General features: G+C 42.2%; 1 non-coding gene across 1 annotated transcript; it reads left to right on the top strand.

Annotated features, from left to right (window-relative positions):
* The first annotated feature begins 15,511 nt into the window (after window positions 1-15,511).
* Window positions 15,512-15,669, top strand: LOC145530757 (U1 spliceosomal RNA). The gene has a single exon (XR_014072057.1). It is a non-coding gene; the product is annotated as a U1 spliceosomal RNA (small nuclear RNA).
* The last annotated feature ends 242 nt before the right edge of the window (window positions 15,670-15,911 follow it).

Here is a 15,911-nt window from a genome sequence, read left to right as displayed (position 1 = left end):
TGAGCCTTTCCCCTTCCTGGGCCCTATTGACTAAAATATCATTTTAATGACAGTTTGAGATCCCTGGTTGGGCGTGTCATAATTTAATAACCTTTCCAGATATTTAGATGGCTTCCCATTTTTCATGATTATAAAAACACTGAGGGAAACGTCTTATTTGATATATGAATCGTATGCCACGTGGATGATTGTTTTTTGGTGTCAATCCCTAGAACTGGAATGGCTGCATTGAGAGATATGAATAGTTTAAAACTCTCAGTGCCATTTTCAGAGGGTTTTAGGCATCAGTTTCCACCTCTGCTCTTCTGACAAGGCTGATGTTAGAAGAGAGCTGTGAGTTCTGTGGTATGGACACAGCCTGCCTTAACAGCTTCTGAAGCAACACTGCCTACTTACATTGTTTCCATGTACCTTGGATAAGGCCCTCGGCAATGGCACCCCACTCCAGTACCCTTGCCTGGAAAATCCCATGGACGGAGGAGCCTGGTAGGCTGCAGTCCATGGGGTCGCTAAGAGTTGAACATGACTGAGTGACTTCACTTTCACGTTTCATTTTCACGCATTGGAGAAGGAAATGGCAACCAACTCCAGTGTTCTTGCCTGGAGAATCCCAGGGACGGCGGAGCCTGGTGGGCTGCTGTCTATGGGATCGCACAGAGTCGGACACGACTGAAGTGACTTAGCAGCAGCAGCAGCTAATGAAAATCTGGAAAACTTTTCTCCCCCTTTTCTCAAGAAGGTCTATGCTATCCTGGAAACTGGTGGCATAAGACGCCATTTAAAAAGAATTTTCATTTGCTTTCGGAAATAAAATCTAAACACGTTTTTCAGAAACTGCTGTAAATTTCGCGAAGCTACAATGTTTTCCTTAGAAGTCGAGGACATATGGTTAGTCTTCCAGTGTTACTAGTAACAAAGTCTTGAAAATATTAACTATTTCATTCTTCCGAGGAGAGTGTAAAATTATCCTTTATTTTCTTCTCTGCCTCCCACACTTTGGTTTTAACAAAAAACGAGACATTCCTATTATAAGTAATTACAGCCCTTCTGTTCCAGTCTTTCAGCGCCATAAAATTAGCTATTGTACTAAATAATTAGCACATGCCATTCAGAATATCCGAAAAATTATACGCAACACCAAGCAGGCACTACACACTGACACTTGGCCACATTCTCTCAAAAACCGCTCAATGAAAATTAGGTATTGGCAACAGGTGCCTTGAAAACAATTTATTAATTGTAAAAGAAAAAATGCAAGCATTTGAATGATGGCATGTAAAAGCGTTTTCAAGTTTGGAATTGTCTGAACTCTGACTTCTTAAATACAGTCTTGGCTGTTGGCATGCTAATTGCACCCTTGAAGAGCATTCCACCGGCTGATTTAAAACTCACGCAGAACCAGTGGAGTCTCCCTCTGGCCTAGGAGGTGGACGAGTGAGGATAGGGACCCCTGGAAGGTTGCTCACCTGAGACAGAGAGGCTGCCCAGGGTCAGTTTCTGCTTTGCTCCTTCAATCACTGAAGATTGCATTTACGCTAAATTTTTAAAGCTCACTAAAATAAAGTGTGGCTGTTTTGAAAGGTGTTGTGGCTTTGCAGTTGATGAGGACCTTAATGATATTACAAATGTGAGAGGGAGAATCAGACTTGTTGTGTTTTGTTAAGTAATAATGATCTCCAGGTCCTCCGAGTGGGGAAGCCTGGTTAATGAGACCGTGTGTTTTGGAAATCTCATATCATAATTTTGACTCTTTGGAATAACTGGGGAAGAGTCTGACTTCTGAAATGCTTTTTAATTTTATTTATTTATTTTTTTGGCCATGTCATGTGGCTTGTGGAATCTTAGTCCCCAGACCAAAATCTAACCCAGGCCCTCGGCGGTGAGAGTGGGAGTCCTAACCACTGGACCAACCAGGGAATGCCTGCTGAAATGTTCTCTAAAAGGCAGATTAGTTTTATTTTAGTGCACAGTTAGAAAAGGATACTAAACTGATATTCAGGCTTAGTATAGGTTTGATAACAATTATTAGTAGATAGTGATATGTTTAAAATAGACATAAGGGCACAGAAGAAGAATATTAAGTACTACCTCCAACCCCTGAGAATGAGCTGATATGCAATGTTACTATCAGACAAAACAGACTCACTGGAGTTAAAAGATGGTCATTTCCTATGAATAAAACAAATCTCAAGAATGATATAATAATCTTAGGTTTAACAGTTCTAGATATAAAATCTAATATGTATGTAGAACTTAATAGATAATTTCTTTGAGCACTATAAGAAGAAATTGACAGATCCACAGACATCCCCCCAAACACCCACCCTTGAGTTATTGATTAAACAGGAAAGCAGCAGCTGTAAACAACTGACAAGTGAGACCCAAGGGATGTGTTTGGAATGTGGCACCACTGTGTACCCAAACTGAAGAATACATGTTGTTCTGGAGCATACATGGGGCAGTCTTGAAATCGGTCACACGTACGCCACCGAGTCTCCAATGTGGCTTCATGTTGGAATCACCTGGGGTGTTTTATTATAAAAGCAAATAACATCTGGCATCGTGATGTAGTTGGAATGGCGTATGTCCTGGGAACCAGGACTAAAATCTCCCAAGGTGGTTGGAATATTCAGTCCAGGTTGTGAACCGCTGCTCTAGCTTAAAGCAGCCCCACCTGATTTCGAAGCACTGGATAGGCCACTGTTTCTGACCAGATTGCAATTAACTGAGAAATCAGGATCAAAAATATAACTGGAAAAAGTCAGGCGTTTGACATTTTCAAATTACACTTCTGCACAACATAGGGGACAAAAAGTAAGCAAAAAGAAAATGAGTAACTGTCTAGAGCCGTTTGATGACAAATGTCTGTAAATCATGGTGTGTGGCATGAAGCTGCAGCAGCAAAAAGAGAGAAATCTACTTAGATTAGAAAGAGACAAAGTTAATGAGAAATTAAATTTAAGAACAGAGATGAAGAATAGCAGATTAAATCCAAGGAAACTTGCTGGCAAAGTGGGAGTTTCAGAAGTCAATAGAATAGAAAGTAAGCATACGATTAGAGAGGACAAACAAAGCCAAGAGTTGATTGTCTGAGAAGATTAATAAAATTGACAAAACTCTTTCAAAGTTAATTAAGAAAAATAGAGAAGGAAGGCACAAACAAATGATTTTAGAAATAAAAAGATGATACAGAGATTAAATTGATGATACTATGAATAAAACATGGATGCCAATAAATTTGAAGTCCTCAATTAAATGAATAAAATACCAGGAAAAAATATAACTTCTCACAACTGATTCAAGAGGAAGCAGTTCTATTAACCATTAAGGAAATTGAATCAGTGGTTAAAAATCTTTTCATAAGGAAAGCAATAGAACCAGATGATTTGAAAGGGGAGTTCTATCAAATATTTAAGGAACCAATAATTTCAGTTTATACAAACTCTTAACAGAAAATGAAAAGGAAGGAAAAATACTCAAGTCATTTTGTGAAATGGTCTTCACTTTGATGGCAAAACCAGATCAGGAATAACAAAAAAGTTAAAAAAAAAATACAACCAGCCCCTCTCATGAACATAGATGCAAAAATGCTTAACAAAATTTATTGGCACAACAAACCCAGGAACATATCAAACATGTAACACATTGTGAAGAAATTGGGTTTATTCTAGGAATGCAAGATTGATCTTTCAGTGGAAAAAAAAAATTAGTCAATGGAATTCACCACATTAATCAAATAAAAGAGAAAACCTATATGATAATCACAATACATGCAGGTAATATCTTGAATAAAAATCCACACTTCTTTGTAAGAAATAAAAAATATTCTAATTAAATTGGAATCAAAGAGAGCTTTCTTTATATGACACAGGACATCTAAAAACTTCCACAGAAAATATCATATTTAATGGCTAAATACTGAAAGAAATATCTTTAAGGTGGGAACAAGACAGTAAGGAGGATACAGTCATCAAAGCAGTCAAATCTGTGTTGAAAGTGTTGCCAATAAGAAGGAAAAGAAATGAACTATAAAGGTTGAAAATAAAGAAATAAAATGTGAAAATTAATTAGAAAGTAAGATTGATAGACCTCCAACTCAAAATGGGAGAGTCAGTTCCATTTCCTTAAATCAACAGAAGGTCTTAGGAAATGTAGGTAAAATCTATTTATAGCAAATATTTTATAAAATTTCAAAAAAAAATTAATTTGATAGCACATGGATAAGCCCTGTATTGAGGAAATTATAAAATTTTACTGAAAGAAATTAAAGTTACCCAATTAAAGACATATTCTTAAAGAGAAAGACTCAATACTCTTCTCCAAGCTGATGTATAGATCTGATGAATTTCCAATCTAAGTGCCAGGGTTTTTTTTTTCTAAACAGAAGAAACTGATTCTAAAAGGTATGTGGAAGAGGAAGAGTCAAGAAGAGTCAACACACTTTGGAAGAAGAAAATTAAATGGGGAAGCTTGATCTTAAAGGTTAAAGTAGAAAGCTTGATCTTTCTCCTTTTCTTAAAGTAGAAAAACTTACTTTAAGTTATCAAGGACCCAACCAGTTATTGGTGCAGAAAGAGAAAAACAGGCCAGTGAAATAGAATAGAGAGCCTGGACATTAACTCACACATATGTGGGAACTTGACTTAACGATAAAGCAGGTACTGAGAAACACTGTGGAAATAATTGAATTTGGTAATTTGGGACAACTGGTATATATATATATATATATGGAAAAATACTACTTCTACTTCTCTGTTTCATACCACACACAAAAATTCAGTTCCAAGAGGATATAGGATGTAAGTGGCAAAAATAAAACTCATGGGAGAATATCTTCGTGACCTTTGGGGAAGTTTTCTTAAACAAGATACAAAACACAAGGCAAAAGATAAAAAGCATAAGACAGAAACGTGGGGGATAACATGAATATGTGTACATGTGTGCTTCGTTGCCAGTCATGCCCGACTCTTTGCGACCCCATGGACTATACCCTGCCAGGCTCCTCTGACCATGGGATTCTCCAGGCAAGAATACTGGAGCGGGTAGCCATTTCCTTCTCCAAGGGATATTCCCGACCCAGGGATCGAACCCAGATCCCCTGCATTGCGGGCAGATTCTTTACTGAGTGCCATGAGGGAAGCCCCTATTTTATTCTATATGCAACGTTTCATTCTGTTTATCCTGAATGGGCAAGGCTCCAGGCAGAGCTTGAGAGTGGGAAAAAATGAGAAGGCAAAGACCCAACCCTCTCAGTTGTCCAGGTTCATGACCACATTCGTAGTCAAATAAAGAAAATCTTTCCAAATGCAAATCTGAGCTAACCCTCCTGTCCTTTAATCCCTCACTTCTCACAATACTTCACAGTGTTACCAAACCCTCAGGGCCAGCGTGGTCCTGCGGCTGCAGCCCTTCAGCCCCGCCATCCCTCTGGAGATGAGGGGAATGCAACCTTCCTTCAATTGTCTGAATGTGCTGCTAAGTCTTAGCCTTTGCTCTGTGCAGAGTGAAGGAGTCGTTTCTTTGCGAAATGATGGTCAAGTTCACTAGGGTTAATTACAGAACTAAAATGTTACATAGATATATGCTCTCCAGCAGTGTCTGGCACATAATAAGAACTTAATAAAAATTTCAGCCTTTATTAGAAGAGATTTTATGGTTCTGCTATGAGCCTGCCTGCCATTTCTCCATTTGCTGTCCGTTTTCAAAGTGGACTCCTTTCCTTCCGAGATAGAGAATTCCATTGGGAGAAACGGCCTCCTGATGTTGATGCCAAATAGACCATTTTGGAGGCCGCATCCCTTGCTCCCAGTTGGACCTCTGGTATTATACTTACCATTGCATGAGTGTGTGTGTGCTCAGTCACTTCTGAATCACTCACTTCTGACTCAGTCGTGTCTGACTCTTTGTGACTCTATGGACCACAGCCCACCAGGCTCCTTTGTCCATGGGATGCTTCAGGCAAGAATACTGGAGTGGGTTGCCGTGCCCTCCTCCAGGGAATCTTCCCAACCCAGGGATCAAACCTGCATCTCTCATGTCTCCTGCACGGCAGGCAGGTTCTTTACCCCTAGTACCACCTGGGAAGACCATATACACCATTAGACTCTTCTAAAGCTGTCAGAGCTGAGTTTCAATTTGGAACCACCAGCTTTATCTTGGCTTCCTGATTTGGACCCAGTCAATCAGATTTTTAAAATATAAATTTATTGATATTTTCATTTAAATTAAAAAAATTTTTATTTTCTATTGGGGTATAGTTGATTGACAATATTGTGCTAGTTTCAGGTGTACAGTAAAGTGATTCACTTATAACCCATACACTATTCTATTTCAGAGTCCTTTTCCATCTGGGTTATTAATGGAATATTGAGTAGAGTTTCCTGTGCTATATACAGTAGGTCCTTGTTGATTATCTGTTTTATATATAGTAGTGTGTATGTTGATATTTTTTAGGACTAGATTTCACAGCATCAGTTGGATTTCTGGCAACTGCAAAGGCCACAAGACCAGGTAGCAGTGGTCCTGTTGGGATGAGCATGCCTCCTCCAGTGAGAATTTTTGTTATACTCAGAAGCTTACCCACCTGGCCCTGGCAGGCCCTTGAGTTTGAGACCCCTAATCCACACTCTCTGTTAGGCCTTCAGTCCTTGAAAGAAAGCTGTTATATGTCCCATCTCTTCTCTTTCCTGGTGTAAACTTCCCCATCTTCTCATCACCTGCTCTTTCTTCCCTGCTACACTGGCAACCAACCACAGACCCTTTTCCTTTCCGTGGATTTTATAGAGAAGCATCTTGAGGAGGTAGGGATAACAAAAAACATTAACTATAAGGAGACTGTGCAATTGTGCAAACTTTTTTGAGTTCTGCCAAAGTTGTCAATTTGGTGTTGTTTCAGGGGGAGAGATCACCTGTGCTTCAGGACAGAGGACCGTTAGGGACTCACTGCCTGGCTGTGTCTCACATCTCTCAATTGTCACATTCTGTGCAGGATCCTCTACAGGAAGCCTGCTGAAGAGGACCCCACTGTGGTCACCCCAAGGTCAGGCTAGTTCCCCTCATTGCCAGGAAGAGCATTTCCGAGGTGTCCTTGTGCTGATCCAGGACACCTGGCCGGATGTGGAATGGGGGTGGCAGCAGGCAGGCTTCAAGGGCACCCCTTGACTTTAAAATGATGCAGGTTTCCTCAGGGTCAGGGGATTCTGAGAGCACTCGCAGGTTCCAACAGCCAATCCCGGGAGTGCAGGGTTAGGCTGCAAAGGGAATGAAGTGAAGTGAAGTGAAGTCACTCAGTCGTGTCCGACTCTTTGCGACCCCGTGGACCGTAGCCTACCTGGCTCCTCCGCCCATGGGATTTTCCAGGCAAGAGTACTGGAGTGGGTTGCCATTTCCTTCTCCAGGGGATCTTCCCTACCTAGGGATCGAACCTGGGTCTCCCGCGTTGCAGGCAGACGCTTTACCCTCTGAGCCACCAGGGCAAAGGGAATGAGTATCCATCAAATGCGTGTCATTCTTGATTCGATTGTCGACTCTTCTAGTCGGAAAAGTGCTCGGGGTGGTTTTGCTGGACATGTGATGAGACATGAAATGGTATGATTGCCTTTGATCGCCCTTGCTGGGGAATTTGTAGGCACAGAAACCCAAATGATGGTGAAAAGTTCATTTTCAGGAATTAATTCTGTTTTCTCTACAACTCTTGCCAAAGGAGCACCGGCGTCATCTGGTTGCAGCCCCTTAGGCGATGCTAGACCAGTGAGGATTCAGAGTGCGCTATCAATACTTCCAGAATTTTTTTTTTCTTCTAGAAATATTTGACATGAAAATCAGAGATGCCAGGGCCTGCTTCTTTTCACATTCCAGCGTCAGAGGCTGTCTGTTTAAGAACAGTATTCGGCTGCTGCGAGATCGACCGGCAGCCCTGCCCTGATGAAAAGTTCTGGGGAGTGATGTTGGTGTCTGCAAAGCCCCTTTGCACACCTTTCAGGGTTTTCTAAATAAATCCATGCGAGGTAGCTCCTTCCCGGGTCACGCAGTGACAGCTGTGAGCCGAGCTGTGTAACGTTCAGAACCTAGGAGTTGTCAGAAGTAAAAACATCTTTCAGTTCTACTGAAGTTAATAAGTCAACTTAAATCAGCCACATATGTGGAAACAGAAGATTTTCAAAGCAGCGCCTTCATTATAAAAAATGTGTTAAAATTAGTAACTATTTTATATCTTGCCTATTTTTCCCATCCAACCTAGTTTTTTTTTTTTTAATCCAAATATAGATTTTTACAGTATTAAGGTAGAGATGCACAGAGTCAGTGAGAGATGAAATCGGGATTGAATTCCTTACCCTTAGGTAAGAAGTGCCCCCTGGATAACTTTGACAACTGTGTTTTGGGGAGTGTGGTCCCCTGAAGTGGGAGCTCTCTCCCTCTCTGCCTGAACAGTCTCAGAAAAGGTTTTCTTGTCCCTTATTTCTTATCCTGGGGGCTTGTCTGATTTTCATTACTTCAACCTAGAGTCTTTGGGGAACTGTTTTCTGGTATCTTCTTTGAACTCGGGTTTTTGTGCTGGGATTGGAGTCAGTTCCTTATGACATCTGTAGAAGGATTAACGAATATAGTTCTTTATTGCATCATGAAGTCAACTCCCTGAACTTTTTCTCAGCTGTAATGTAATTTCATGGAAACTGACAGCCTTTTTGAGACATGGACTCAAAAACCACACTTGGGACCTAAGCTCTCAAGGCATTCTGTAGTCAGTGTTGGAACAGCTAGCTGCTTTTTCCTCTTGGAAATAGCATGACTGTATCCTTTTGGAGAACTGCCCCCACCCACTGTCGGAGGTCTTGTTGGACCGTCTCATGCCCCTCCTTCCATGTATGAATTTGTGAACCAAGGTGAGTCAATCAGATATTTACTCTCTCTCTCTGTCTCCCTCCCTCAACTGTGAGTTTGGGTCTCAGTGAGGCAGGATGGGGGCAGAAATAGAGAGAGTGGCTTCCTCCAAATAACAGCAAGGTCATGTAGCTCCTGCTATAGGGTCCTCAGACTCACTCTGTTCCTGTCTTCTCTGAGTCTGTTCCTCCCACTGAGACAGCCACACCAGGTCCCTGTTCTTCCTTGTACCTGGCGCAAGGGAGGTGTTGGGCAGAAGGGAGCCAGAGTCACGGTCATAACTGGTTTTGTGCTCACTGTGGCCCTGGCACTAGACTGACTGCTCTGAAATCATTCTTCCATTTGATTTTCACCAGATCTTCCCTGGTGGCTCAGATGGTAAAGAACCCACCTGCAGTGTGGGAGACCTGGGTTCGATCCCTGGGTAGGGAAGATCCCCTGCAGGAGGGCATGGCAACCCACTCCAGTATTCCTTCTTTGGAGAATCCCCATGGACAGAGGAGCCTGGCGGGCTACAGTCCACGGGGTCACAGAGTCAGACAGGACTGAGCGACTAAGCACATTTGATCTTCAACACCATCCAGTGAGGAGGGCAAATTGTTTGGTGGGTAGAACAAGCTCAACTAGCTATAAGGAGATGCTGGAGATGAAGCTTTGATCCCTGGGTCAGGAAGATCTCCTGGAGGAAGAAATGACAACCCACTCCAGTATTTTTGTGGGAAAAATCCCATGGACAGAGGAGCCTGGCAGGCTACAGTCCATGGTGTCACAAAGAACTGGACACCACTGAGTGAGCACACACACACACACACACACACACACACACACATCTCATCCTGTAATCTTAGGACAAGGCATTTTGACATTGATGCATGTTCTGTCCAGCTGTATTATAATACCTGGACTTGACTCAAATTTTAAAAAGTCTGTTTACACAAAGAACTTATCCATGACACAGAAACAGATTCACAGATATAGAGAACAGACTTGTGCTTACCAAGAGGGAGGAGGATGGGGGAAGGATGAGATTAGCAGAAGCAAACTCTTACATACAGGATGGATAAACAACAAGATCCTACTGTATAGCACAGGGAACTATATTTAGCATTCTGTGATAAACCATAATGAAAAAAATATGAAAAATATTGACATATATGTATAACTGAATCACTTTGCTATACCCTAGAAACTGACACAAAATTACGAAATAAGTATACTTCAATAAACTTTCCTGGTGGCTCAGACAGTAAAGAATCTGCCTGCAATACAGGAGACCTGGGTTCGATCCCTGAGTCAGGAACATCCCCTGGAGAAGGGAATGGCTGACCACTCCAGTATTCTTGCCTGGAGAATTTCATGGACAGAGGAGCCTGGTAGGCTACATATAGTCCATGGGGTCTCAAAGAATCAGACACGACTGAGTGACTTAAATAAAATAAAAAAAAATTTGTCTGTGTATATTGACAGTGAGCCTTCCATTTGCTTCTTCCACTTTAACCTAAATAGATTTATCTAAAGGTGCTTTTTGTTTGTTTGTTTTTGTTTTGGGGAAACTTACGCTGATATGTAACATGTTCCTAAGAACTGCTTTCTACAGAAATAAAAGGAAGTCACTTATAGGTTAAATCTGACCAGACTCAACACCTTCCTAAACCTCTCAACTTAGATACGTTTAACATAAGAATTCCAATGGCTCCAAGAACGCCCAGGGAATCTTGAAGCACTGGCATTGCGTCTAACCCCAGGTTTGCTATGAACATGCTTCTGTCTCATGAAAATGACCCTATTTTAAAGGATGCCCTGTGGTTTGGAATTAATCACTGAGCTGCGCCAGCATGTTTAAGAGCTGGTGTTTCCTGCCCTTCAAGATTTCCAGTCTCTCCTACCTGGAAAGTAACCACAAACCCCTCTCCCGACTCCAGGTCCCCTTCAGCTGCAGCCTTACTTTTATCTTCATTTTTATGGCCAGAGCTCTAGAAAGCACTGTCAGCATTTTATTTTTCCATTGACTCTGTTGCTATCTGGCTTCTTCTGGTCTTCTTTCTTTCAAGTCACCGCTTTCTAGTGGTCATGTCTTGAATGAGAAATTTAGAGGAGGGGACCGACTAGGTGGCAGTTTTATCCCCAGCCCCCAGATAGCACCAGTGACAGCCATTGGTAGTCCTTGATAGATTCCTCTTTGGAATCCCCCCTTTTCTAAGATTGCTTTTGTTTTTTGGCTGTGGTAGGTCTTTGTTGCTGCTCGCAGGCTTCCTCTAGTTGAGGCCAGCGAGGGCTACTCTTCACTGCAGTGCATGGACTTCCCATTGCGGTGGCTTCTCTGTTGTTTTGAAGCACCAGTTCTAGGTGCTCAGGCTCAGTAATTGTGGCACACAGGCGTAGTCGCCCCGCAGCATGTGGGATCTTCTGGGACCAGAGATCGAGCCCTTGTCCCCTGCATTGCAAGGCAGATTCTTAACCACTGAACCACCAGGGAAGCCCCTGGAATCTGTTTTGGGATGGTCTCCAACAAGTGATCAGAGTAGTGCAGGGATGGTGCCTGTTACCATCCTCGGTTCATCCAGTCCGTGCATTGGGAGGGCACAGACCAGCCTTCCAGAGAGAAGAAAGCAGAGGGGCCATGCCCCAGGTGAAGGGACCCGAGAGAGAGGTGGGCTTAAGGCTAGCCTTGCTGCTTCCTGGAAAATGGGCTTGAACGGGTCTGTTCTGGGCCTCAGTTTTCCTTAAAAGGGGATAAAAAACACCTCCTTTATTAGATATCATTATAGGGCCAGGCGTGCAGTTTGAACCTCACTAAGTGTTTAATTCTCTTTATCAGCAAATAAAGAAGAGTAAAAGAGCAGTTGTCACTAAGCAGCTGGTTCATAGAGGCCCTCGCAGGTCTTGTCCTGGCTTTTTTCTCTTCTGTTCATGGAACCGGGTGGATCTATGAGGCCTTGCCAGGCTGACCTATGCCAGTCCGCCATACCAACTTGGGTTTGAAAGCCGGATGCCAGCTTATTCAATTCCAGTTATGATTCTAATTATCCAGTAAAATTTATTTGTGCATTGACTGTGCAAGGTGTCCTCTCTTCGCCAGACACCAAATTACTGTCTACAAGTGAGGATTGACTTGGCCAGGAAACACAACGTCCCCGGTGCTCTGTACAAGGCATTCTGTTCAGGCACTCACCTCGACTCAGGAATTCAGATCAGACAGTGGAAATGAGTTTCCAAGGGACACTCTCATCTCACCATCGGCTGAGCCCCCAAAGGGTCCATGGCTCCTTTCCAGCTCTTTCTGCCTTGAAAATGTTATGAGTCACAATACAAATAATTCCTCTCCAGAACGCCTTCAAGAAAACCTTACATTTGAGAAAGACAAATATCACGTGATATCCCTTGTATGTGAAATCTGAAAAATAGTACCAATGAACAGAACCGAAACAGACTCACAGACTTAGAAAACTTATGGTTACCAAAGGGGAAGTGGGGGAGGGGTAAATGGGATTAGAAGATCAACAGATGCACTTTACCGTATAGAACATTGATGAACAACAAGGATTTACTCTATAGTACAGGGAACTGTATTCAATATGTTGTAATAACCTGTAATGGAATAGAATAAAAATATATAGATATATACATATATGTTGTTTGTCAGTTGCTAAGTCCTGTCCCACTGTCTGTGACCCAGTACACGGCAGCACGCCCGGAGCCTCTGTCCTCCACCGTTCCCTGGAGTTTGCTCACATTCGTGTCCACTGAGTCAGTGAAGCTGTCTGACCACCTCCTCCTCTCAGTCTCCCCAGCAGCAGGGTCATTTCCAGTGAGCAGGCTATTTGCATCAGGTGGCCAAAGTGTTGGAGCTTCAGCTTCAGCATCAGTCCTTCCAATGAAAATTCAAGACTGATTTCCTTTAGGATTGAGTGGTAGAGTTGATTTCAAGTTCTCAAATCTTTTCTTATTAAGTACTTAATATCAGACAAACTTATCTACCTCTCTGAGTCTTATTTTTAAAATGAAGAAACAATCATTCTAACCGTGTCACAATGATTAAGACTCGTAAAAAACTGTTTGGCACGGAATAGGTGCTCAGTAAATGGGAACTGTGAATAACAAAATGAAAAATACCCATTTAAAAATAAGTAAGAGTAACTTTAAAAGTATTATTAATATCATCGTTATTGTTATGAGTAACAATATCAGTAACAATAACAACAGGTGTTATCAATCACCTGGTACACAGTAATCCCAGGAAATACATCTTGTCTCCTTTCTTCCTCTGTGGTCCTTGGTCCCAGTGGGACCATCATTCTCCCATCAGGTGGCCCTGATTCCCCCCCCCCCCCCACCTCTCTGTGTCCCTGTAGTCCTGGGAGTAGAGGGCATCTGCTAACCTCTGGTGACCTTGCTTCCTCTGTTTAGTTCCTTAGCTTCTTCTCTCATCTGTAACACCAACTCACTGTAATACATGCCCTCTGCTTGGAGTATCCAGTTTGCTCTCTGCTTCCCTGAGTGGACCCCGTTGCGTACATCAATCTACAGATGGCACTGGGGCTCTGTTGGCAAGGATGAGAAGCGGTGAGGCCGAGGATTTGGCTAAGAACAGGCGTTTTCCTCCCTCTCTCTTCTCTCCTCCCCTCTCTTTCTTTCTTTTCATTTTCGTTTTCTCTTTTATAAGGATGATCATATGAGAGATCCTCCAAAGCTCACTGTTTTCACAGTAAGTACACGTGAGCCTAATTCATTTAAAAATAACTGCAAGCTGACTCCCCTGGTGGTACAGTGGATAGGAATCCACCTGCCAGTGCAGGGGACATGGGTTCCATCTCTGGTCTGGGAAGACTCCACAGGCGACGGGGCAACTAAGCCCACGAGTCACAACTACTGAGGTCCTCACACCTAGAGCCTGGGCTTCAACACAAGAGAAGTGCCTGCTTGCTGCAACTACAGAAAGCCCGCACTCAGCAAGAGAGAGTCAGTGCAACCCAAATACATACATAAATAAAGCTGTATGGCACTATTCACAATAGCCAAGACATGGAAGCAACTTAAATGTCCATTGACAAAGGAGTGGATACAGAAGATGTGGTACATATATATCGTACAATATTTCTCAGCCATAAAAAAGAATGAAATAATACCATTTGTAGCAACATGGATGGGCTTAGAGATTATCATATTAAGTGAAGTAAGTCAGAGAGAGAAAGACAAATATTAAGATATCACTTGTATGTGGAATCTAAAATATGACACAGATGAACTTATCTTTGAAACAGAAATAGACTCATGGACAAAGAGGACAGCCTACAGTTGCCGAGGGGGAAAAGGTGGAGGAGGGATGAATTGGGAGTTTGGGAATAGCAGCTATAAGCTATTATATGTAGACTGGATAAACAACAAGGTCTAAAACTATACAGCACAGGAAACTGTATTCAGTATCCTATGATAAATGTTCAGTTCAGTCGCTCAGTCATCCAACTCTTTGCGACCCCATGGACTGTAGAATGCCAGTCTTCCCTGTCCATCACCAACTCCCAAAGCTTGCTCAAACTCATGTCCATTGGGTCGGTGATGCCCCAACCATCTCATTCTCTGTCTTCCCCTTCTACTCCTGCCTTCAATTTTTCCCAGCATCAGGGTCTTTTCAAAAGAGTCAGTTCTTCACATCAGGTGGCCAAAGTACTAGAGTTTCCGCTTCAACATCAGTCCTTCCAATGAATATTCAGGACTGATTTCCTTTAGGATAGACTCATTGGATCTCCTTGGAGTCCAAGAGACTCTCAAGAGTCTTCTCTAACACCACAGTTCAAAAACATCAGTTCTTTGGCACTCAGCCTTCTTTATTGTCCAACTCTCACATCCATACATGACCACTGGAAAAACCATAGCTTTGACTAGATGGACCTTTCCTGGCAAAGTAATGTCTCTGCTTTTTAATATGCTGCCTAGGTTGGTCATAGCTTTTCTTCTAAGGAGCAAGTGTCTTTTAATTTCATGGCTACAGTCACCATCTGCAGTGATTTTGGAGCCCCCCCAAAATAAAGTCTGTCACTATTTCCATTGTTTCCCCAACTATTTGCCATGAAGTGATGGGACCCGATGCCATGATCTTAGTTTTCTGAATGCTGAGTTTTAAGCCAACTTTTTCACTCTCCTCTTTCACTTTCATCAAGAGGCTCTTTAGTTCTTCTCTTTCTGCCATAAGGGTGGTGTTATCTGCATATCTGAGGTTATTGATATTTCTCCCGGCAAACTTGATTCCAGCTTGTGCTTCCTCCAGCCCAGCGTTTCTCATGATGTGCTCTGCATATAAGTTAAATAAGCAGGATGACAATACACAGCCTTGACGTACTCCTTTCCCAATTTGGAACCAGTCTGTTGTTCCATGTCCAGTTCTAACTGTTGTTTCTTGACCTGCTAACAGATTTCTCAGGAGGCAGGTCAGGTGGTCTGGTATTCCCATCTTTTTAAGAATATCAGAATACAGAATACAATGTATAACCAAAGGAAATATAAAGAAAGAATGTGTATATGTATAACTGAACCACTCTGCTGTACAGCAGATATTAACACAGCATTGTAAATCAACTATACGTCAATAAAAATTTTTTAAATAAATAAATAAATAAATAAAAGTAGTTGTATGATACCCAGCAGGGGAGTCACCACAAACTCAAAGGTAGTTTTCCCGGAGGAGGCCTATCCATTGCATTTCATATATGCCCACCCTTGCAGTTTCCCCAAACGTGGGAAGCTGACTGCATAATTTGTGATAATTGGGGGCTGCATTTGTGCTCTCCCCTGCATTAAAAAATAACTGCATGGCATTCCACATGATGGACGTGCCGAGCACATCTGTTCATTTCACTGTTCATGGTTAGTCTATAGTTTACAGTGTTTTGGTTTTTGCTAAAACAAATAATTCTGCAGTAACCACGTGTTTATGCGCATATATCCCTGTAGGTTCACTTTTATTGCTGTAGAATGCATTTCCAAAGGTGGAATTTCTGGGTCAAAGGGTATGTGTATTTTTAATTTGTCGGGTA

Source organism: Giraffa tippelskirchi, chromosome 12 (assembly GCF_054371585.1).
Source record: "Giraffa tippelskirchi isolate mGirTip1 chromosome 12, T2T-mGirTip1v1.2.pri, whole genome shotgun sequence".
NCBI lineage: Eukaryota > Metazoa > Chordata > Mammalia > Artiodactyla > Giraffidae > Giraffa > Giraffa tippelskirchi.
The sequence above is the reverse complement of the archived record's forward strand: the minus strand, read 5'-3'. Positions and strand labels throughout refer to the sequence as shown.